The following is a 23726-nucleotide window of genomic DNA, read 5'->3' as shown; positions in this document are numbered from 1 at the left end:
CATTTGGAATGTTTTAAATGTTTTCAATAACTTGCATTAATAAATAAATACTTTTGTTGAAAATTGTTTGCAGTTATTGATATGTTAAATTATGAAGAAATGTCCACTCTACCCTTATTACACTGTGTTTGAATCTTAGAGATATTTACTCTCTATATAAATTCTTCCAAAAGTAGTATTTGCCACATGAAGAAAAGCAATTTCTTAGAGATATTTACTCTCTATACAAGAAAAGCAAAATCTTCAAGATGTTTACTCTCTATATAAATTATTTTAAAAGTAGTATTGGCCACATTTAAAAAAAGCAATTTCTTGAATAGAAGTTTAGATGCAAACTTCCTCCTTCTCTACCCCTTCCTGTCTCTTTCCCTCCCTTCCTTCCTTCTTGTTTTTCTCCTCCCTGCCTTCCTTCTTTCCTTTATTCTTTCCTTCTTTTATCATGTTATGGTGTGAATATGAAGACATTACTTGGATTATTGCACATTCCTTTCTGGAGCAGAAATTATAACTAAAATGCATGTGAGGAGAGAGTTTTGACTGTGGGTAGTGACGAGAACAGCTGGGATGTAGACTGCAGGAAATGGCAAGGACATTCAGCATAGATATAAATGGAATTGCTTAGCAGAAAAACTTGGAGTTTCTTGTGCTAGGAGCATAAATTTGAATTAAATATATATATATATTCTTTCCTATAAATATAAAATGCTAAATCTTAAAACCATCTGTGCTCTTCCTGAAAGTTTGAAACTTGAATTTAGGTAAGTCAAATTTAAAAAGTCTAGGGATGCTGTTGTGTTGCCAAGCAACATTACTAATCTAAGATCTCACAATCAAGTGCCGTGAAAAATTTGGCCACAATAAATGTGTTCCCAGAGCAAGTGAGTCAGCATCAGCTATTTCAGGAAGAATTTGTAGGGAGCCCAAAAAGTCTCTCACGAGGATGAAATTATCTTCAGGATATTTTGCCTTTCTTTTGCAATGCAAACTCTTACACCTCAACTCAGTGGTCCCCAAATCAGACATAGCGAAGGAGATAAAATGTATCCTAGTCCATCCTATGAAGGTCCACACATTGAAATGAGAGGATCACCTCCATATGCAGAGACTAGAAACCCAGGCCCTTATTCAGAGGATGGAAGCCTGTGGCTAGAATCGACTAACTGGGAAGTGGGTGTCCCATATGGATCACCACATCAGACTGAAGAGCAAGAAGAGGATGAGAAAGTGTGCTTGTGCTCTTGTTCCTGGAAATGTTCCATTTAAATTCCAATACTTCTTTCCTGTCTTGTCCAAATATCAGTTCCACTTGTAGTTATTTTTTCTTTTATCTTGTTTTCCCTGCCCCGAAAGAACTGTCCTAAAATGAAATTTGTTAAAGATAGAAATTTGTCATTCTCTTTAATGAGTCTGGCCAAAGTGGAACTTCTGAGAATGGTAAGGAAATGATTCGAAATTGCTAGTTGGGCCTCCTCCCCGCCTATGAAGACATATGTTTATTTAAAAGCCAAAGAACTTTAAGCCTTGATTTTCTATGAAGTTAAGAAGGAGAATTGACGGAGACAACCCAGAAGAAAGCCCTTCTCCTCTCTGACGAGAATAAGAAGCGTAGAATGGATAATGATATTAACTTCTACAAATTGATTTATATCTTTACAATTTCTTCTTGGAATGTGTACACCTTTCCTGGCTGTTCTTGAATGAAGATGTCAGCATCTGTTAATTGTTGGCCTAGAAAGTTGTGATTGGATTTAACCCAGTAGGGAAGGTCGGTTATCTACCAAAAGATTTTAATTAAACATGGAAAATACTTTTGGGTTTTAGTCTTTGAGAAGGTAGGACCCTTTACTTTTTATTATTCTTCTCCCATTCAGACATATATAGTTATTTTCTATAAGGTTAAGTTATGTTGTTTGGGCTAGTTATTATAAATTTGTGTGTACAATTCTTATATATGATAGGGCAATATTGTTAACCTGTTATTGTTAGTTATTATGTCAACTTATAGAAATGATATGATACTCCTGTATTCCTTTAGTGTGCCATTGTAGAACATTATTTGATGTAATTTTTTGAATTTTATAAAAGTGTTTCAATACAACTACTATGAATTTATTATTTATGTTACTGGGGTGCTGAAACTTATTTTATGCCAAGTCAAATACTAAACTTGGAATTATATGGGTTATAGTTTTCAGGTTATTTAGATGTTTGCTATTTCAAATTGCTAATCTTCTCAAATAAATAATTATTTATCTGATTTTTTTGTAGCAGAATTTTGTAACACTGTGTAATGATTTAAACGTTATACCAGCTGATACTAGAAATTAAGGAAACATTAGAAACAAGAGAAAAAAGTTATTCTACATTTGTAGCATTCAAAGATGTAAAAGGTTAATTTCCTTCTAGTTTTAACTATCTTTAACCCTTTTATCATTACAAAATATCTTTCTTTTCTCTAGTAACAAGTTTTATATTCTTCTATGGTATACTCAATGATTTTATATACTTCTATGCAAAACTACATATAAAATATGTAAAATGCTATTGATCTGAAATACTACACGTATTGTATGTATATATAAATACTGTGTATAATGCTACATGTGCAATCTATATATCTATAGATAAGAAAATAATCTTTTCATTTAATTTTAAAGATTAGTACTAGTTTCTTATGTGAATCCAATGCCATATTAATAGATAATTTGTGGTGATCCAGTAAGTCGGAAACAACGAAATATGTGTTTTGGTGGTTATAATGTATTTTTGCCCCATTATAAATGTGCTTGATTCAACAGTAGTGTGTAATTGTGGTTATTGTTTTAAACACTTGCTTCTTTGGAATGTTTCTTTGGAAAACATTTTTTTGTTGTTGTTTCTTAATATAGCTGTGGTCATGAATGTGGGCAAAATCACAAGTTTTGCCTTGAGATTTGCACTTAATCATCTCTTATTTTCTTTTTCTGAAATATGAAATTAATATTCTATAGGAAATAAAAGAAATTTGTAGTGGTTTAAACAATAATACTTCTGAAGAGGAATCATAATGTTGTTTAGTAAAATAGCTATATTTAATTTGGGATGTTTATTTTGGCAAGTACTCTTCCAAAACATTAACGTTTCCAAGTTTGTGGTCGTTTTTAGTAATATCCTGCCTACGTTGTATCTGGAGAAGAATGGTTAAAGAACAATATTGAATAAGTGCAAAGTGTTGCTATGATTCTCAAAATCAATCTAAAATTTGACCTTACTTAAATGATCAATGTTACCTAAAGATAAATCATAGTCTCTGAGACTTGTAAATGTTTGTAAATGTACCTCCTAATAAACCTAGTATGATTCACTAACACCTCAAATTTGTTTTTATGTGGCTTATCTAAAAGTATAAACCTGGGACTTAGATAGATAAACCTGTGGAGAAACCATGCCTAGAATCATATAAACCTATCATGAAATATATATCACTGGAGTCTTAATCAGTCACAAACACTCAGCTAGTAGCACAGCATAATGATTTAAAACACTGACATTGGACCAGATTGGCTGGCTTCAAATTCTGCTTTTGTCATTTACAAGCTGTGTAACCTCAGGAAAGTTATTCAGTCTCTTTGTGCTTTAACTTATCATGTGTAAAATGGGAAAAATAATAGTACCTACTCTTGTAAGAATTAAATGAGCTAATATATTTAAAGCACTAAGTCTGGCATATAGTAAGTGCCATGAAAATATAAGCTACTTTTCTGGTTACTATTAACTTAGCACCCTTCTATGCTCTATGAGGACTTTAAAAATGCCTGCTTCCAAGAAAGCTTAAAATATAATACAGGAGATAAGAATTATACATAAGATACAATAGTGACAAAAATGTATTAGTGTAGTATTAACCTTCTACTTTTAAGATGACATTATTTCTGACATTTCTCATCTTCAGTATGGTTATAGCCTTTACCTCTTCTAATACCAACAAATCTACTAGCTCGGTGACTTTGGAAAAGTTACTTAACCACTCTGTGACTCAGTTATTGTGAGGATTAATGAGTTAATAAGTGCAGGGCTTAGAGCAGTGCCTTGCATACAGTAAATTCTCCATGAGTATTAGCTGTCATTATCATAATCATATTTTACATTTTACATAAGGCTATAGTCTTCACAGTTTCAATTTAGTGGTAACAAATCCTTATTGAGTGCCTAAAATGAGTGAGGTACTACTAGGAAAAGTATGCTGAAAGACATTTAAAAAGTAGTTTCAATTAACAGTCATAATATTTATTAACTATCTTCTGTTACCCAATGTGTACTGTTGCAAGCTCTAATTATACCATGAAGAAAGAGTCAGAGCAAGAGTGAATGAGAAAGAGAGAGAGAAGTTCTGATTAAAAAGAAATTTATAGTAGAAAGGAACCAAAACTTTTCTTTCTTTCTTTTTTTTTTTTTGGAGATGGAATCTCATACTATTGCTCAGGCTGGAGTGCAGTGGCACGATCTCTGCTTACTGCAACCTCTGCCTCCCAGGTTCAAGCAATTCTCCTGCCTCAGTATCCTGAGTAGCTGGAATTATGTGCCCACCACTATGCCCGGCTAAGTTTTTGTATTTTCAGTAGAAATGGGGTTTCACTATGTTGGCCAGGCTGGTCTTGAACTCCTAACTTCATGATCCGCCTACCTCGACCTCCCAAAGTGCTGGGATTATAGGCATGAGCCATCTCTCCCAGCCAGAACCAATAAATTATTAAATGAATAACCAATGAGGTAACTTCAGATACTTATTATAATATGAGAAAATGTAAAAGGAATAAATGATTGAGAGTCATGGCATAGAATGTCCCAGCTAGGTTAGACAAGTCCTTTTTGGAAATGTGACCTAAAGAAAAAAATAAAAAACTTCAAAACATAAAGAAAAGAAAGAAAGTGAAAATCTTCCAAAATACCAGAACTGCCAAAAGGGAGCAAAAGAAACGTATCATATATATGTTTATAGTCAATATAATATAAAATGGTAGAACCCAGTTAAAATATGTAAGTTATAACAATATATAAATGGACTTGTTTTTAACGTATTAAAGGCCGATATTTAGATTCGTTCACAAAACAGAAACAAAACTCTACATTGTAATGTGAAGTATGGTTTTAAAAAAGTAATTCAGAAAGTTTAAAATGAAAGGATGGACAATATATTTCCAGGAAAACATAGCAAAATGTCACATTGTTGGTAACACTACTAGATTGATAACACTGCAAGGTATAATTTCACCTAAAAATAATTTAACAATATTAAGAAGAAAACACTAGAATGCTTAAGAAGTCTACAATTTATAATAAAGATAAAATAGTTACCTCAATAATAACAAATATATCTGATTTTTAAGTATTTACGAAAACATTCACCCAAATTTGTCTTCTATTAGATCACATAAAAGACCTCATTAGATTCCAAAGAATAGACAATGCAAATAACATTCCCTGAACACAGTTCAACTAATTAGAAAAGATCAATTAATTTCCACTCGGAAATAAGCATTTCTATTAAATGACCATTGAGTCAAAAGGGAAGTACAAACAAAATTTCAGCATTGCTAAAAACAATAATAATTAAGACATTATATGCCAGAATTTATAAGATGCAGCAAAACAATGCTTGCAGAAAATTTCACCAACCTTAATGAACAGAAAATGCTAGTGGTACTTAAATAGTTTCAGAGCATAGGAAAGAAATACAAATGTCCAAATTTGTTTTAAGAAACAAGATTAATAATTTTTAAAATTAATAATTGAAAAAATAAATTATAGGATAACACATTAATATTGATGTCAACATCTTAAATAAAATATTAGCAAGTAGAATCTTACATCATTAATATATCCCAATCAGATTTGGTTTACTCTTGGAATGCAAAAGTGCTTCATTATTAGGATAATATTAATAAATATTAGATGATAACTTATATAATCACCTCTAAAGGCATTTGACACACTTAAACATCCATATAGACACCCTCAGTTATATATATATACACACATATTTGTGTTACCTACTTTATACCAAAAGTCAGCATAATACTGCTCATATCATTTTATGGCACCCAAATGATTAACTTATAATCCATCTAGCCTTTAGCTGTAGCTTCTTGTTTACAATATGTTAATAGAGGTAGGAGGAAGAGAAATTCTAGTCAGACAGACCAGAGAAACCCAAGCTTTAAAACAAAAAAAAAAAAAAAAAAAAGTGGCCAAAAGTGAGAACTTCTATTCCTATTTGCTCACCCTCTCCTGACTGATTTTTTCTGAATAATGCCCTTTTACCAATAGAATGTTGTCTTTTCCAAAACTACCTACGGCCCACCCATCCCCATCCTGTGCCTATAAAGACTCCAGACTCAGTCAACAAAAGGGGAGATTGCTGGACTTCATGGAGAAAACTGGAATTTGGGGAATAAATGGCCAAACTTCGGGGAAGAGACAGCCGAACTATGGAAGAGATTACCCAACTTCAGGGGAAGACAACCTGCCCATCCTATCCCCTCTCCAGCTCCCCTCTCTGCTAAGAGCCATTTGCATTGCTTAATAAAAACTATTTGTTTGCCTATTGCCTCTGGATGCTTTTTTATTATGATAGCTGTGTTGAACAGTTGCAACAGAGAGCATAAGGCTCACCACAACCTAATATATTTATCATTTTTAGAGAAAGTTTGTTGAGCCCTGTTATAGGCTGTGCTAGGAGTTTTGTCTTTGTGAAAAAGTGATAGAATGCCATCATCTGTGTGGGAAAGATGCCTCTTGTTATAATGTGGTGAATTCACTGAATAATTAGTAGATTGATTATAAAGCAATGAGGCAGTAGTTCAGGTGAGAGATGAAGATGTATTAGGTGGTATCTCACTGTGGTTTTGATCTGCATTTCACTAATGATTAGTGAAATGCTGAGCATTTTCATATGCTTATTGGCTACTTGTGTATCTTCTTTGAAGAAATGTCTTCAGTTCCTCTGCTCATTTTTTAATTGAGTTTTTTTTGTGTGTGTTGAGGAATAGGAGCACTTTGTGTATTTTTGATATTTACCCCTTGTCAGATATATGATTTGCAAATATTTTCTCTCATTCTGTAGGTTACATTTTCACTCTGTTAACAGTGTCCTTTGATGCACAGAAGTTATTAAGAATAATATAGTACAATTTATCAATTTTTTCTTTTGTATCCTGAAATTTTCATGTCATACACAAGAAATAATTGCCAAATCCAATCTCATAAAGTTTTCCACTATACTTCCTTCTAAGAATTTTATGTTTTTATCTCTTCCATTTAGGCCCTTTGATCCATTTTGAATTTTGATATATGATATAATGTAAGGATCCAAGTTCATTCTTTTGCATGTGAATATTCAATTTTTTCAGCACCATTTGCTGAAAAGACTGTCTTTTCCTCATTGAATCATCCTGGCATGCTGGTCTAAAATCATTTGACTACATATTCAACTGTTTATTTCTGGACTCTCTATTTGATTCCATTGGCTTACGTATCTGTCTTATGCTAAATAGAACCATACTGTTTTGATTACTATAGCTTTATAATAAGTTGTGAAAGCAGGAAGTGTGAGATCTCCAACTTTTTTCTTTTCAATACTGCTTTGTCTATTTAGGTCCCTTCAATCTCAAATGAATTTCAGGATAGATTTTTCTATTTATGCAAATAATACCATTGGGATTTTGACAGAGATTACAATAAACTTGTGGATTACTCTTGGTAGTATTGACTTCTCAACCATTTCAAATATTCCAATCCATGAACATGAGCTGTCTTTTCATTTATTTGTGTCCTCTTTAATTTCTTTCAGCAACATTTTGTGGCTTTTGGCATGCAAGTCAAGTCTTTCACCTCACTGTTAGGTTTTATCATAAGTGTTGTTTTTTTGTTCTTTTTTTTTTTTTTGATGCTATTGTAAACAGAATTTTTAAAATTTCCTTTTCAGGTTGTTCTTTGTTAATGCATAGAAACACAACTAATTTTTGCATGTTGATTTTGTATCCTGCCACTGAGTTGATTTCATTTATTAGTTCTAACAGTTTCTTTTTGGTGGAATCTTTAGGGTTTTCTACATGCAAAATCATATCAGTGAACAGAGATAATTTTACTTTTTCCTTTCCAATTGGTTGCCTTTGATTTCTTTTTCTTGCCCAATTGCTCTGGCTAGACCTTCCGGCACTATGTTAAACAGAAGTGGCAAAAGTGGGCATTCTTGTCTTCTTTCTGATCTTGGAGGAAAAATCTTCAGTCTTCTACCAGTAAGTATAACATTGGCTATAGGCTTTTTATATATGAACTTTATTATGTTGAGGTAGTTTGCTTTTATTCCTAGTTTACTGCATAGTTTTTTATTTTTAATAAAATCATGTTGAATCTTGTCAAGTACATTTTCTATAACAATTGAGAGGATCAGTAAATTTTTGTCTGTCATTACATTCATGTGGTGGATTACGTTGTTTGATTTTTGTATATTGAAATATTGTGCCATTCCAGGGATAAATTCTAATAGGTCATGGTATATCTCTTAGTCCATTTGTGTTGCTATAAAGGAATAGTTGAGGCTAGGTTAATTTACAAGGAAAATTTGGCTCAAGGTTTGGCAGGCTGTGTAAGAAGCATAGTGCCAGCATCTGTTTCTGATGAGGGGTTAAGGCTGCTTTCACTCATAGAAAAAGGTGAAAGGAAGCCAGCATGTGCAGAGCTCACGTGGCCAGAAAGGCAAGAGAGAGAGGAAAAAGAGGTATCAGGTTCTTTTTAGCAATCAGCTCTTGTGGGAGCTAGCAGAGCAAGAATTCACTCATTACCACAAAGATGGCATTAAGCCATTCATGAATAATCCACCCCCATGACCCAAAGACCTCCTAACTAGGATTCACCTCCAACATTGGGGATTAAATTTCAACCTAAGATTTGGAGGGGACAAACAAACCAAATTATTGCAGTGTACAATCCTTTACCTACACCACTGAATTCAGTTTGCTAATATTTTGTCAAGAATTTCTGCACCAATATTCATCAGGGATATTGATCTGTAGTTTTCTTACAGTGTCTTTGTCTGGTTTTGTTATCAGGATAATGTTAGCCTCATATAATGAGTTTGGAAGTGTTCCCTCCTCTTCAGTTTCTGGAAGTGTTTGAAAAGAAGTGGTGTTAATTCTTCTTTAAATGTATGGTAGAACACACCAGTGAAGACATCTAGTGCTGGGTTTTTCTTTGTTGGGAGAATACTGATTATTGATTCAATCTCCTTACTAGTCATACTTCTGTTCAAATTTTCTTTTTCTTCATGATTCGGGCTTAATAGCGTGTATGTTTCTAGGAATTTATTTATTTAATCTAGATTATCTAATATTTTGGCATACAAACCATTCATATTCTTTGGTAATTCTTTTAACCTCCAATTTGTAGTCTTTGTTCAATTTATGAGTCCTTAATTGTCCAGTTTCATGTTGTGTATCATGGCTGGGCCAATGACTCTTTCCCTTCTTGGCCCCATGGGATTCACCCCAGCCAGTGAGTCACAACCATACTCCCAAGAGCCAAACCACCATCTGAGCTACTATGGCCACTGTCCTGAAGGTGTTTTAGAGTAAGGTGTTGTGGTAGTAATGGAGAAAAGTGGCTGGCTTGAGGTTTGTTTAAGAGGAAAAATAAAAGATTTAGTGATGAATTGGATATATGAAATGAAGGAGAAAAGAGGTCAGAGAAGACTTGTAATTTCTGGCTCATGCAACCAGAGAGAAAGCAATATTATCCACTGAGTTAGAAAATGCCTAAAGGAGGACAACTGCATTGCTTATTGATTTTTACTCTGAGGAGGAGATTATGAGTTAAGTTTAGATGTACCAATTTTGAAGTTACTTTTAAATATCCAAAAGAAGATATATATTAGACACTTGGATATACAATTCTGGCATTTAAAGAAGAATTCTAATTTCATATACATCTTCTCCTATGGGTTATTGAAAAATTTAGAACCAACCCTAAAGATCAGAATTATTCTGAAAATATTAGATATGAAGACCTCTTCTCATTGGGATTCGATCTCCCCCAACATAAGGTGGAGAAACTAGAGAATGGCAGGAATCCTCTACAGGCAGGTATCAAATGGACACAGAAGAGCTGGAGGAGGAAAACATATTCCACTGATGATGGACCACTCCAAGAGAAAAAGAAATAGACAAGATGCAGGGCTATTCATTATGTCCTCCAATAGAGGAAGCTATCACCAGTGAGTGCCAGATTCTCACTAAATTTACCAAATAGGCAAGCTATTTCTCTATCCAAGGGAGAAATGGCAAGGTAGAGGGAGGAACCAGAAGTGTTTGTTCTCATACTGTTCTGTGTTAGGGAATGGGGGCTGAAAAACCATTTCTTTTATGACAATGTGAGGCATTGTGATAGGGTGAAGTTGAGTGGCTAAAGGTTTCCCTTTAATAAAATAAACCAAAATCATGTAAAGAACAAAGAACAGAAATTTGAGTTCAAAATTATTTTGTTATATTCTAATTTTAGAAAGGAGAAACTATTGAGCTAAGTTTATATAAAAGAAAAGAATTAACATAATTACATTTTTAATAAGCAAGGATGATGGTATATTAGTGTACATAAAAAGATATTATAAGAAGACTATAGATGGCTGCCTAGAAGTAGGTTTCCAGGGCTTGGTCATTGTCATGAGCCAAGTGTTCATGGAAAGAGAAAACCTCCACAGCCTGAACTTAACCAACAATAACGAAGCCTAAATGTTTTATCTCTTGAAGATACTCACTGTGGTGAATAGCAGATTTAATGTAATTGGTCTACTAGGAAATATCTTACAAGACTTTTTTAAGTACGGCTGCAAAACAGTTCCACTCTTACTTAGCTATTATTCCATACAGAGCTACTATAGAGCTAAATTTTGAGCTCTTACTACTATGCTGGTTAATCACTCATTGACTATATTTTCAGTGGGAAAATAATAGATATCTTGTTACAAAGTTAAACAGCCTTTTATGTAAGTAATATCTTTTGTTAGTAATGCTAATGGGGAATTTTCTTTTATAATTTTAATTTCTGCTTTCTAGTTGTTCATAAACTCAAAAGGTATGCATATTTGTTGTTAAAACTCAAACATTATGAAGGTAGACATAGCATCAGAATACTGTGTGGTATTCAGAACTTAGTACCAGCCACTTCTCTCCATCTCCACCTACACCTTATTCTAAAACATCTTCATGACAGTGGCTGTATAGTAGCTCAGACAGTGGGCTAGCTTCTGGGAGTGTTGGTGTAACCCACTGGCTGGAGTGATTCCCATGCGGCCAGTTTTTGCACCTTCTAGAGGGCATTTCACCTTCTCCCTCTTTCTCTCCAGAGTATCATAATTCACAATTCCCACAGTATACCTTTACAGAACTTTATTCATGCATTTACACATTTATGTAACTTTTCTAACATATGGAAAATCATACTACGTACTACTAATATTTTCATTATTTCCCTTGGTACTATTTTTATTTAACTTGCTTTTCTGACTCCATCTAAACCTCTAAATTGGCACATATAGAACTGCTTGGTTAACTGTAACAAGTGCAAGGTAATATTTAGCACTGTGTGAACACAAGATATTTTGCATTATTCAGAACCCAAAACAACATTTTTATAATAATACTTAGCATAATATTGGCAGACCTTTGGAAATAACTATTTTAGCTGTATGTTGAAACTACAGACCGCTTTTTATGATTAATATCACAAGAGATACAGTGGAACTTAACAGAAAGACCATTGGACCAGAATGAGCCCTTGCACTAACTTAGTCATTTGACCTTCTGGGATTTACTGTCCTTATTTGCAAACTAGAAGATGTTGGTCCAGATTTTTTTCAATAGTCCTGCCAGCCCTAGAATGGTATATATGCACAGTATTGGAATTCCTAGTTTTCATTAAGAACATTTCCTATTTGGAAAGTCTTAAATACCTACCTTCACTCAACACTATGGACAAACTGAGTAACAACAATATATGTTATCTGTTGTGCATGTCAGATATTCATTGGGAAATTATTTTTTTCTGGTATCTTCTTCAATGATTACCTCCAACAATAAATATTTCCCAAAAAGTACTGGCGCCATTTTAGATATTGAGTTCAATTTAAAATAAAGAAATTAAGAACCTGAGTAGAAATTTAAGTATAAGTAGTTTGAGGGATAAAATCAAGTGAACTAAAATAAAAATTTATATTTGAAGTGAAGAGGGAATGTCCCTTTAGTTGTGGCAAATATATGCAGGCGGAAAAAAACACAAATAAAAAACGTATGGAAATAATATGTGGGAGAATAAAATGTTTGGGTAGCAATTGCTGGGGAATGAAACTATGGCGTCATTCTGCTTCCTGGAAAAGAACTGCTGCTCCCCCTTGTGGCAAGTGTGAAAAGCTGGCATCCTGTTATAAAAGGTATTTCATTCTAACGCAAAATGATACAAGATACGTCTGAATTATAGTGACACGCTGCTTTGAAGGGGGAAATAAATGCCATATGTATGCAACTCAAGTAATGATTCTATCCCAGATATAGGCTTAATGTCACCAAAAGAAAAGGACAGAGGATGTTAGGGTGTGGCTAGAGAGACCACAAAGGCTGACTGTGGTCAACACATGTAATTGGTTAGTCAACACCTACTTAACAAATATGTGTTAAGTTAATATTAACAATTTTGTAAGTTTTGGAAGAGTCAGTACTGAGAATAGTACAAGGTAATATTAAACAGTCATTTTTCAAAACTGTGCCACTCAAATGGAAAGAAAAAATATAAAACAGCCACAAGGAGACAGTTAATTATAAGGGAGTAGATTCTGTACCATACTGAATGGCTTAGAATAGAGAGATTATTGTGGTTACAGAGAGAGGCTTTTAATATATCAAGTAGAAAAGCATAATAAGCAGGAAAATCGTCAATATTGCTAGAGTTTTGTCTGTATAGACTAAGAGCAAGAAAGAGTACCTAGGGTAAGATTAAGTAACCTTGCACTAAGTGCTTTAGATTTTATCCCATTTATTTTATAGATGAATGATTGTATAGATCAATAGAGAAGTGGCATATGGTCAAATGTTACAGGAAGTTTAATCTGGGAAAATGTATGCAATAAATTTCTCTTAAGTGCATGTAAATTTAAATGTTTAAAAGAGGTATGATCAAAAAATAAAGTTGTACCTCTCTAATCCATCATTCCCTATTTCCTTACTCTGTTTTCATGTAATTTATTACTACCTGACATTATATTATTACACATGCATTTTTCTGTTTGCTTGTATCACTAACTGGCTGTAAGTTTCATGAGGGTAGGGGCTCTGTTGCTTGTGCTTACTGGTGTATCCCTAACTTCTAAGATAGGATATTTGATTAATAAATGGTGGACATTTGATAAATATTTGTTAATATTAGAAACAAATCTATATTTAAAAGCAAGAGGCTTGAGGCAGGAAGAACAATCGTCTGTTTATCAAGATGATAAAACTTGCTCTTGGAGAGAGGAAGGAAATGAGGATAAAAAAGAGGCATTCAATATTTTGAAGAATGAATAAACTAGACTTTATAACTCACTGAATATGGCTGATGAGGAAGAAAGAAGACTCGCAAATTGCTGAGGCTTCAAGATTATGTGCATGGAAAGATGGTGACAGTGGTGAAAACCATTGGGGCAGGCCGGCATGGTGGCTCACGCCTGTAATCCTAGCACTTTGGGAGGCCGAGGTAGGGGGATCACTTGAGGTCAACAGTTCAAAACCAGCCTGGCCAACATGTGGAAACCTTGTCTCTACTAAAAAAAAAAAAAAAAAAAAAATTAGCCAGGTATGGTGGTGGGCCCCTGTAATCCCAGCTACTCGGAAGGCTAAGACAGGAGAATTGTTTGAACCCGGGAGGCAGAGGCAGTAAGCTGACGATCCGCGCCCAATACTTTCTAACCTAGGCCACAGGTGCACTCCGTCTCCGAAATAAAAAAAAAAAATATTATATATATATATAATAATCATATATATATAGGCAGTCAGTTGGGAAGCATGTTTTGGTAAGATAATAGATTAAACTTTTGACTCAGAGAGTCTGAGTTGAGGGACAGTTAGAGATATCTGATTAGAGTCCAGGAGACAGGGCGGAGTTGGAGATTTTGCTTTACGGTAGGGATGATAGTTAAAGGCGTGAGTTTAGATAAGGTTTCTGTGAGGCAAACTCTAGATGCAGTGAGAAAGAAGACAGAAAAATAAACTTTATGCCTATTTAAGCCATCTTGAAAACTGTCTTGAAAACCGAATTCTGGCCCATTCATAATTTATGCATTCATCCCACACATATATCGTGAGTTCTGAATAATAAAAATGCTGTGAGGATTATGAGGAACTCACAACTTAGTAGTGGAGACAAACAAAAAGGGAAGATTCACACACATGATTTATCTAAATAAATCAGCCACTCTGTCTCCAGCCAACTGTGGACCTTACGGTCTTTCAAAGCAAGTCGAATTTTAGGAGACAATTTCTAATACCAAAATATAGGACACTAATTAAAATGTGTGGGCCAAACAAAACATGCTTGCTAGCCAGATGTAATGTGCAACCCATCTTAACATATCTGCAATCAGGAAGACAGTCTTTTCTCTACCTTACCTCTTAAATTAGACAATCTAAGGGGAGGATGCTTTTAGTCCCACGAGAATCAGATTAAACATTTAACAATTTAGTAGCAAGGGACATTTTGGGGAAGTCTGGTATACTGGTAGGCAGGATCACTCTTATTAGTACATCTTTATTCATTTATTTATTTAACAAATAACTATACAACCTACACTACCTGGTAGGAACTCAGCATATAATGGCGATCAAATTAGAAACATCAACATTTTGTTCAGGGAAATTTCATCAGATAGGAAAAGATTTAGGGTCATTACCAATGGAAGGAAGAACTCTAACAGCTAAAATAAGTAACTACCACGTTGGCTGAAACTGCTTTAATATTAATGAGAAAGTTGGGCATGAGGAAGACCATTCCTAGTGAAGCATTTTTCTATCTATGTGTACTGCCTGGGGTGGGAGGATGGTGAAAATGGCCCTAAAATATATAATATGGGTAGGAAAAGAGACAATGAATGAATAATAAAATATGTCACATTTATTTCTTGTGGGAAATAGCAGCAAAGAATAAGTTTGAAATGAAAACTTATAAAACCAGTGGCTTTCAATTTCTCTGGATTATGTCATAGTACAAAAATTATTTTCCCTTTTCATAGTGTACACAAGAGGAGACACACACTTATGTGTATACGTATATACTAAAACCAAATTTTACATTAATATTTACATTTGCTACATATGACACCTTGAGATATTTTCAATTCTGTTTTATTTTGCTTTTTAAAGGCACTTATCATGACCTTATAACGAGCCAAGCCCTCCTCTTTGAAAGCAGTGGACTAAATAAAATGGACACATATCATTGTATATCAGTCCTTACTTTTTCTCAATGGGCACCATGGATTTTCCAGGATGAGGTCCAGAAAGTGTACAATAGGATCTGAGATACAGTACAATTCTTATACTATTAAGTTACAGTCAGAATTGGATAATTTCCTTATTTATTCTTTTTGATGCAATACCACTTTATATCAAGATGCTGTGCTTATTTTCAGGGACTTCTTACTTTTACCAGTCAAGTCAATCATAATCTTTTAAGAGTATACAAACGGAAATTTTATGACGGAGGATATCCAGTATAAATTTACATTTCTATTTGTAGAACATGTTTGCATTTAAGGACACACATGGCTGGGTGTGGTGGTTCATGCCTGTAATCCCAGCACATTGGAGAGGCTGAGGCAGGAGTATCACTTGAAGCCAGGAATTTGAGACGAGCCTGGGCAACAAAGTGAGACTCCATCTCTACAAAAAATAAAAATAAAAAATAAATGGCTGGATGTAGTGGTGCACACCTGTAGTCCTAGCTACTCAGAAGGCTGAGTTGGGAAGACTGCGTGAGCCCAGGAGTTGAAAGCTGTAGTGAGCTATGATCGCACCACTGCACTCCAGCCTGTGTGACAAAGTGAAATCCTGTCTCAAGTAAAGAAAAAAGAAAAAAAGAAAAAGGATACTCATGACCAAAACGTCAACAATAATTTATGGTATTAATTGATTATTGCTTTAAGTTTCAATGTGCATGGTAATGGTGGCATTAGAAAAAGTAGCCCAAAGCACATGATTAATGTGCTCTTATGATTAATGTTGGCTCATGCTACTATTTTTTAAATCTACTTGGCTAACCTGTTGAATTTTGAAATAATTAGGAAAGCAGGGCATTATATAGAAATCGCCACCTACGTGCAAACCTTTCGGAGGCTGAATTTCTGGAATTTGATTCAGTTTATATTATGTTCTTTAGAAAATGTAAATTGAAATACTCTAGAATAAAACTGATATTTTCATATTATGTAACAAATCTTTAAGACAGAAACCAAGACAGAAGCCGAATAAGTAAAGTGAGGGACCATATAATTGGTGACATAAGACATAAAAAACAGATTTAGATAAAGTTTTCCATTAGTCCAAATTTTTGAATTGCATTTCCCACATAATATATAATAAACACATGGATTCTATAACGGGTTTATACTATGATGCCATTTGATTTCCCTGCTCTTACATTCTATCAGGTGGCAAAGGCTAGAGTAAACCTTCAGTGATATTTACAGAAACCATTAACTTTGTTAAAGGTACCTTAGGAGAAATTAGTAATTGTGTTGTTATGAGTGGAGGTTGAGAATGTAGTCTTGGGATTCCTGCTGAAATTCAAATCCTGGCCCCAACTTTAATTGGCTGTGTAACTGTGTAGAGCTACCTACTTCCATTGGATTTTCATGACAAAAATGTACAACCTGAACGTAGTCATGAAGAAACAACAGACAAAGCCATATTTAATGGCAACCTAACAAAGAACTAGCCTGTACTCTTCTGAAGTGTGAAAGTTAGAGACAACGGCTAACTTGCAAAATTATTCTAGATTGAAGGAGTTTACAGAAACACGACAGCTAAACGCAATGTGCTTCTGCTATAAAGAACATTATCAGGCAAATTAAAGAAAACAATATTATTTTATCAATGTTAATTTTCTGATTTTAATAATTATACTATGGTTATATAAGAGAATATGTTCATTTTTAGGAAATGTACTCTGAAATAAAGGTAACAGGGTGGCATGTCTGCTACTTACCTGTAAAGATTTAGAGAAAGAAAATGATAAAGCTAAGGTGAAAAGAAATGTTACCATTTGGGGAAATCATTTAATGAATATATTCTTGCAAATACACCATTGAACCACAGCAAACTGTTCTTTAAAAAATAGGCTACTTGGGAGGCTGAGGCAGAATTGCTTGAACCCGGGAGGCAGAGGTTGCTGTGAGCTGAGATAGTGCCACTGCACTCCAACCTGGGAGACAGAGTGAGACTCTGACTCAAAAAAAAAAAAAAAAGATTTTACCTAAGGATAAATGAGAAAATGTGTGTAATGCTGAGAACTGTAAAGTTTTCGAAAATGTGCACTGAAGGGCTTATTGGTGGTGGGGTGGGGAAACAGGACAAGAGGAAGGCCATTACAAACATATTCTTCTTTGTAAGCAGAGTACTAACATACAAAATTTAAAATTCCAGTAAAATTTCAACAGTTGAACCTCCAGTGGCAGTTTCACCCTTTGCAGCCTTTTACCGTGGGCTCATGGTTTCTCCTCCAAATGTAACTCAAAGAGGGCCTTCGTTTTAATGGAACAGTTTCTTCAAAATTAAAAAAAAGACTTCTTAATCAATACTTTAAAATTTTAAACCACAAGAGTAACTGTTTTGGAGAGTCTTCATGTGCACTCCTGGTTTCACCAAATAGCTAACTAGGTGGACAGCAGGCTTTTGAGGATTTTCAGGATTTAAGCTTCCCCGCTCCTTTACATCTTCCTATACTAATGATGATTCTGTTTAACTGAGAAGTTTACCCCTGCTTACTTCAAAACATGAATATATTAGTGGAAATCACAAATTCAGTGAACCTGACTTCTTCTTTAAAAAAAGTACAGTTCCCCTAGCAGATATAAGCAAATTTATGGAAATATGTTTTATGTTAACAGACTGTATTATTTCCTGAGTAGGAAGAATAAAAGCACACATTTTATTAAGAGCATATGGTTAAACGTGGGTATTTCGAAACTGGAATAGTATTATTAAGAAGGAGAATATGCTCTAATTAGAGTCTTATAAAAAATAAAATAATAATGGACCATCTTTTCCTGAAATGAGTGGGTCCTTATTAGAAAAGATGAATTAGATGCGTTCTTGTTTCCAGCCTTCTAAACCAATTCACTGTATTTTCAAGTGAAATCCAGACTTCTTAGTATAGTCACAGTAAGTACTCCCAGGGTCAAGTATTCTTTAAAATTGTCTTTATAAAAGAAGAGAAGCTTTTATATTCATTTAAGAAAATTTCAAATATTCTAATGCTGCCATTTTAAAATAAAGGATTAAAAAAGAGTCTTGGTTTACTCAGCTCTAAAATGTTTAGCAATAATACATGAATAAAGGATTAAGCTAAAAAGAAATGTTTTTGTAATCAGCAAGAGGAGATGCTTGGAAAAGAAGTTTAACCACATGTCCAGTTTTTCTAGTTATTTCACAGCAACAGCTGAATGAGAAACATATAATATGTAACATGGAACTCTATTATGATATTATAAACTGAAAAGAAAGCCCAATGTGTGCAGAATTTTTTTCAGTTGAGAGTTTCAGTCATTTTCAAATTGTGGTAATGTATACTTAACATAAAATTTACCATTTTAATATTTTCAAGCATACAGGGCAGTGGCATTAAAGTGGCATGAAGTACACTCACATTGTGATATAGGCATCACCATCCATCTCCAGAACTTTTTTCATTTTCTCAAACTGAAGCTCTGTACCCATTAAATAATAATTTCCCATTTGCCCCTGCACCCAGTTCTGGCAACCGTCATTCTACTTTCTGTCTCCATGAATTTGACTACTCTAGAGACCTTATATTAGCAGAATCATACAATATTTGTCCTGTGATTGGCTTTTTCACTTAGCATAGGGTTTTGAAGCGTCATTCATGTTGTAGCATGTGTCCAAATTTTCTTCCTTTTGAAGGTCAAATAATGTTTCATGGCTTATGGATACCATATTTTGTTTATCCATTTAGCATTCAGTAGGCATTCAGATTGGTTGAACATGGGTGTACAAATTATCTGTTCAAATCCTGTTTTCAATTCTTTAAGATACATGCCCAGAAGTAAAATTGTTGGATCATGTTAAAGAAAAAAATCATTCTGAAACTTATGAAAATGGTAAAGAAAATTTTGGACTGCTGTGATAGGTGGCAAGACTATATCGCCTTAGGGGAGAGAGAATACAGTAAGGACAGCTGGGGGTCCAGAGACAATCAGCAGAGTAACTGAGTCAGTGGACAGAAAATTACTAACAGGACACATGAAGGTAAGATGGTTCTTTCTAACCTGACTTAACAGAATTCTTGCTGAAGCCAGACTGTGGTGATTTGACATCAAATGTGGGGGATGAGGAACTTGATCTGATCCCAAGGGTGATCAGATATCAAGGGTGGGGGATTTTCTTTAAAGGGACTTAGCAGGACTCCTGTTGTAGTTGGACTATGCAGGCCTAAGACAGGGCCCCAAAGATGAGAGCTAGTTAAAAAGAGGGCTGAAGAGAGACTAACTAAAGTTAGGTCAGAGAGACAGAGTCTCGTCGATTATACTCAATTTAATGTTTTATTTTTTGAGAAACCACCATACTGCTTTCCACAGCGGCTGCATCATTTTACATCCCAACAGGAATAAACAAAAGTTCCAGTTTCTCCATGTCCTTGCCAGCATCACTTATTTCCTGTCTTGTTTTTCTTTTGTTTTGATTTTTAATAGCAATCTTAATGGATGTGAAGCAATATCTCATTGTTGCAATTTTGATCTGCGTTTCCCTGATGATTAGTGCTGTTGAGCATTTTTTTCCATGGGCCTGTTAACCATTTGTATACCTTTCTAGAAGAAATGCTTATTCAGGTCTTCATCTGTTTTTAAACCAAGTTTTTGTTGTTGTTATTGAGTTGTTAGGAGTTCTTTTTATATTCTGGATGTGAATTTCTTATCGGACATATGATTTGCAAATCTTTTCTCCCATTGTGTGAGCTGCCTGTTTACTCTGTTGAGAGTGTCCTTTAATACAACAAAGTTTGTAAATATTGGCAAAAGACGAATTGATCTTTTTTTAAATTTTGTTCCCTGTGCTTTTGGTGTCACATCCAAGAATTCATTGCTAAACCCACTGCCATGAAAATTTTTAACTATGTTTTCTTATAAAAGTTTTATAGTTTTAGCTGTTATGTTTAAGTTTTAATTTCTGTACATGGTGTAAGGTTCCAAATTTATTCTTTTGTATGTAGATATCCAATTTTCTCAGCACCATTTGCTAAAAAGACTTTCTTTTCCCCATTGAATAATGTTGGCATTCTTGTCAAAAATCATTTGACCATGTATGTGAGAGTTTATTTCATGACTCTCTCTTCTATTCCATTGGTCTACATCAGTCTTTATGCCAGTACCACACTGTTGTGAAGAGCATAGGTTTGTGTACTTTTTGAAAACAGGAAGTGTGAGACTTCCAACTTCATTCTTCTGTTTCAAGTGTTTTAGCTCTTCAGGGTCCTTTGTGATTTCACATGAATTTCATGATGGATTTTTCTATTTCTGCAAAAACACCATTGGGATTTTGATCCATGCACATGAGATGTCTTGCCATTTATTTGTTTCTTATTTAATTTCTTTTAGCAATGTTTTACAGCTTTCAATGTGTGNAAAAAAAAAAAAAAAAGCTCTTACTAAGGATTAAATGAGAAAATGTGTGTAATGCTGAGAACTGTAAAGTTTTTCGAAAATGTGCACTGAAGGGCTTATTGGTGGTGGGGGTGGGGAAACAGGACAAGAGGAAGGCCATTACAAACATATTCTTCTTTGTAAGCAGAGTACTAACATACAAAATTTAAAATTCCAGTAAAAATTTCAACAGTTGAACCTCCAGTGGCAGTTTCACCCTTTGCAGCCTTTTACCGTGGGCTCATGGTTTCTCCTCCAAATGTAACTCAAAGAGGGCCTTCGTTTTTAATGGAACAGTTTCTTCAAAATTAAAAAAAAGACTTCTTAATCAATACTTTAAAATTTTTAAACCACAAGAGTAACTGTTTTTGGAGAGTCTTCATGTGCACTCCTGGTTTCACCAAATAGCTAACTAGGTGGACAGCAGGCTTTTTGAGGATTTTCAGGATTTAAGCTTCCCCCGCTCCTTTACATCTTCCTATACTAATGATGATTCTGTTTAACTGAGAAGTTTACCCCTGCTTACTTCAAAACATGAATATATTAGTGGAAATCACAAATTCAGTGAACCTGATTCTTCTTTAAAAAAAGTACAGTTCCCCTAGCAGATATAAGCAAATTTATGGAAATATGTTTTATGTTAACAGACTGTATTATTTCCTGAGTAGGAAGAATAAAAAGCACACATTTTATTAAGAGCATATGGTTAAACGTGGGTATTTCGAAACTGGAATAGTATTATTAAGAAGGAGAATATGCTCTAATTAGAGTCTTATAAAAAATAAAATAATAATGGACCATCTTTTCCTGAAATGAGTGGGTCCTTATTAGAAAAGATGAATTAGATGCGTTCTTGTTTCCAGCCTTCTAAACCAATTCACTGTATTTTCAAGTGAAATCCAGACTTCTTAGTATAGTCACAGTAAGTACTCCCAGGGTCAAGTATTCTTTAAAATTGTCTTTATAAAAGAAGAGAAGCTTTTATATTCATTTAAGAAAATTTCAAATATTCTAATGCTGCCATTTTAAAATAAAGGATTAAAAAAGAGTCTTGGTTTACTCAGCTCTAAAATGTTTAGCAATAATACATGAATAAAGGATTAAGCTAAAAAGAAATGTTTTTGTAATCAGCAAGAGGAGATGCTTGGAAAAGAAGTTTAACCACATGTCCAGTTTTTCTAGTTATTTCACAGCAACAGCTGAATGAGAAACATATAATATGTAACATGGAACTCTATTATGATATTATAAACTGAAAAGAAAGCCCAATGTGTGCAGAATTTTTTTCAGTTGAGAGTTTCAGTCATTTTCAAATTGTGGTAATGTATACTTAACATAAAATTTACCATTTTAATATTTTCAAGCATACAGGGCAGTGGCATTAAAGTGGCATGAAGTACACTCACATTGTGATATAGGCATCACCATCCATCTCCAGAACTTTTTTCATTTTCTCAAACTGAAGCTCTGTACCCATTAAATAATAATTTCCCATTTGCCCCTGCACCCAGTTCTGGCAACCGTCATTCTACTTTCTGTCTCCATGAATTTGACTACTCTAGAGACCTTATATTAGCAGAATCATACAATATTTGTCCTGTGATTGGCTTTTCACTTAGCATAGGGTTTTGAAGCGTCATTCATGTTGTAGCATGTGTCCAAATTTTCTTCCTTTTGAAGGTCAAATAATGTTTCATGGCTTATGGATACCATATTTTGTTTATCCATTTAGCATTCAGTAGGCATTCAGATTGGTTGAACATGGGTGTACAAATTATCTGTTCAAATCCTGTTTTCAATTCTTTAAGATACATGCCCAGAAGTAAAATTGTTGGATCATGTTAAAGAAAAAAATCATTCTGAAACTTATGAAAATGGTAAAGAAAATTTTGGACTGCTGTGATAGGTGGCAAGACTATATCGCCTTAGGGGAGAGAGAATACAGTAAGGACAGCTGGGGTCCAGAGACAATCAGCAGAGTAACTGAGTCAGTGGACAGAAAATTACTAACAGGACACATGAAGGTAAGATGGTTCTTTCTAACCTGACTTAACAGAATTCTTGCTGAAGCCAGACTGTGGTGATTTGACATCAAATGTGGGGATGAGGAACTTGATCTGATCCCAAGGGTGATCAGATATCAAGGGTGGGGATTTTCTTTAAAGGGACTTAGCAGGACTCCTGTTGTAGTTGGACTATGCAGGCCTAAGACAGGGCCCCAAAGATGAGAGCTAGTTAAAAGAGGGCTGAAGAGAGACTAACTAAAGTTAGGTCAGAGAGACAGAGTCTCGTCGATTATACTCAATTTAATGTTTTATTTTTTGAGAAACCACCATACTGCTTTCCACAGCGGCTGCATCATTTTACATCCCAACAGGAATAAACAAAAGTTCCAGTTTCTCCATGTCCTTGCCAGCATCACTTATTTCCTGTCTTGTTTTCTTTTGTTTTGATTTTAATAGCAATCTTAATGGATGTGAAGCAATATCTCATTGTTGCAATTTTGATCTGCGTTTCCCTGATGATTAGTGCTGTTGAGCATTTTTTTCCATGGGCCTGTTAACCATTTGTATACCTTTCTAGAAGAAATGCTTATTCAGGTCTTCATCTGTTTTAAACCAAGTTTTGTTGTTGTTATTGAGTTGTTAGGAGTTCTTTTATATTCTGGATGTGAATTTCTTATCGGACATATGATTTGCAAATCTTTTCTCCCATTGTGTGAGCTGCCTGTTTACTCTGTTGAGAGTGTCCTTTAATACAACAAAGTTTGTAAATATTGGCAAAAGACGAATTG

At 34.3% G+C, this 23726-nt stretch overlaps 1 long non-coding RNA gene across 1 annotated transcript in view; it reads right to left on the bottom strand.

Moving 5' to 3' along the window:
- LOC108517689 (uncharacterized) overlaps positions 1 to 23726 on the bottom strand; it is a 43267-nt gene that overhangs the window by 11912 nt on the left and 7629 nt on the right. The gene's annotated exons all lie outside the window — the stretch shown is intronic.

Source organism: Rhinopithecus bieti, unplaced genomic scaffold (genome assembly GCF_001698545.2).
Source record: "Rhinopithecus bieti isolate Rb0 unplaced genomic scaffold, ASM169854v2 scaffold_41145, whole genome shotgun sequence".
NCBI classification, from domain to species: domain Eukaryota; kingdom Metazoa; phylum Chordata; class Mammalia; order Primates; family Cercopithecidae; genus Rhinopithecus; species Rhinopithecus bieti.
Note: the sequence above shows the minus strand (reverse complement) of the source record. Positions and strands in the feature narration are given on the sequence as shown.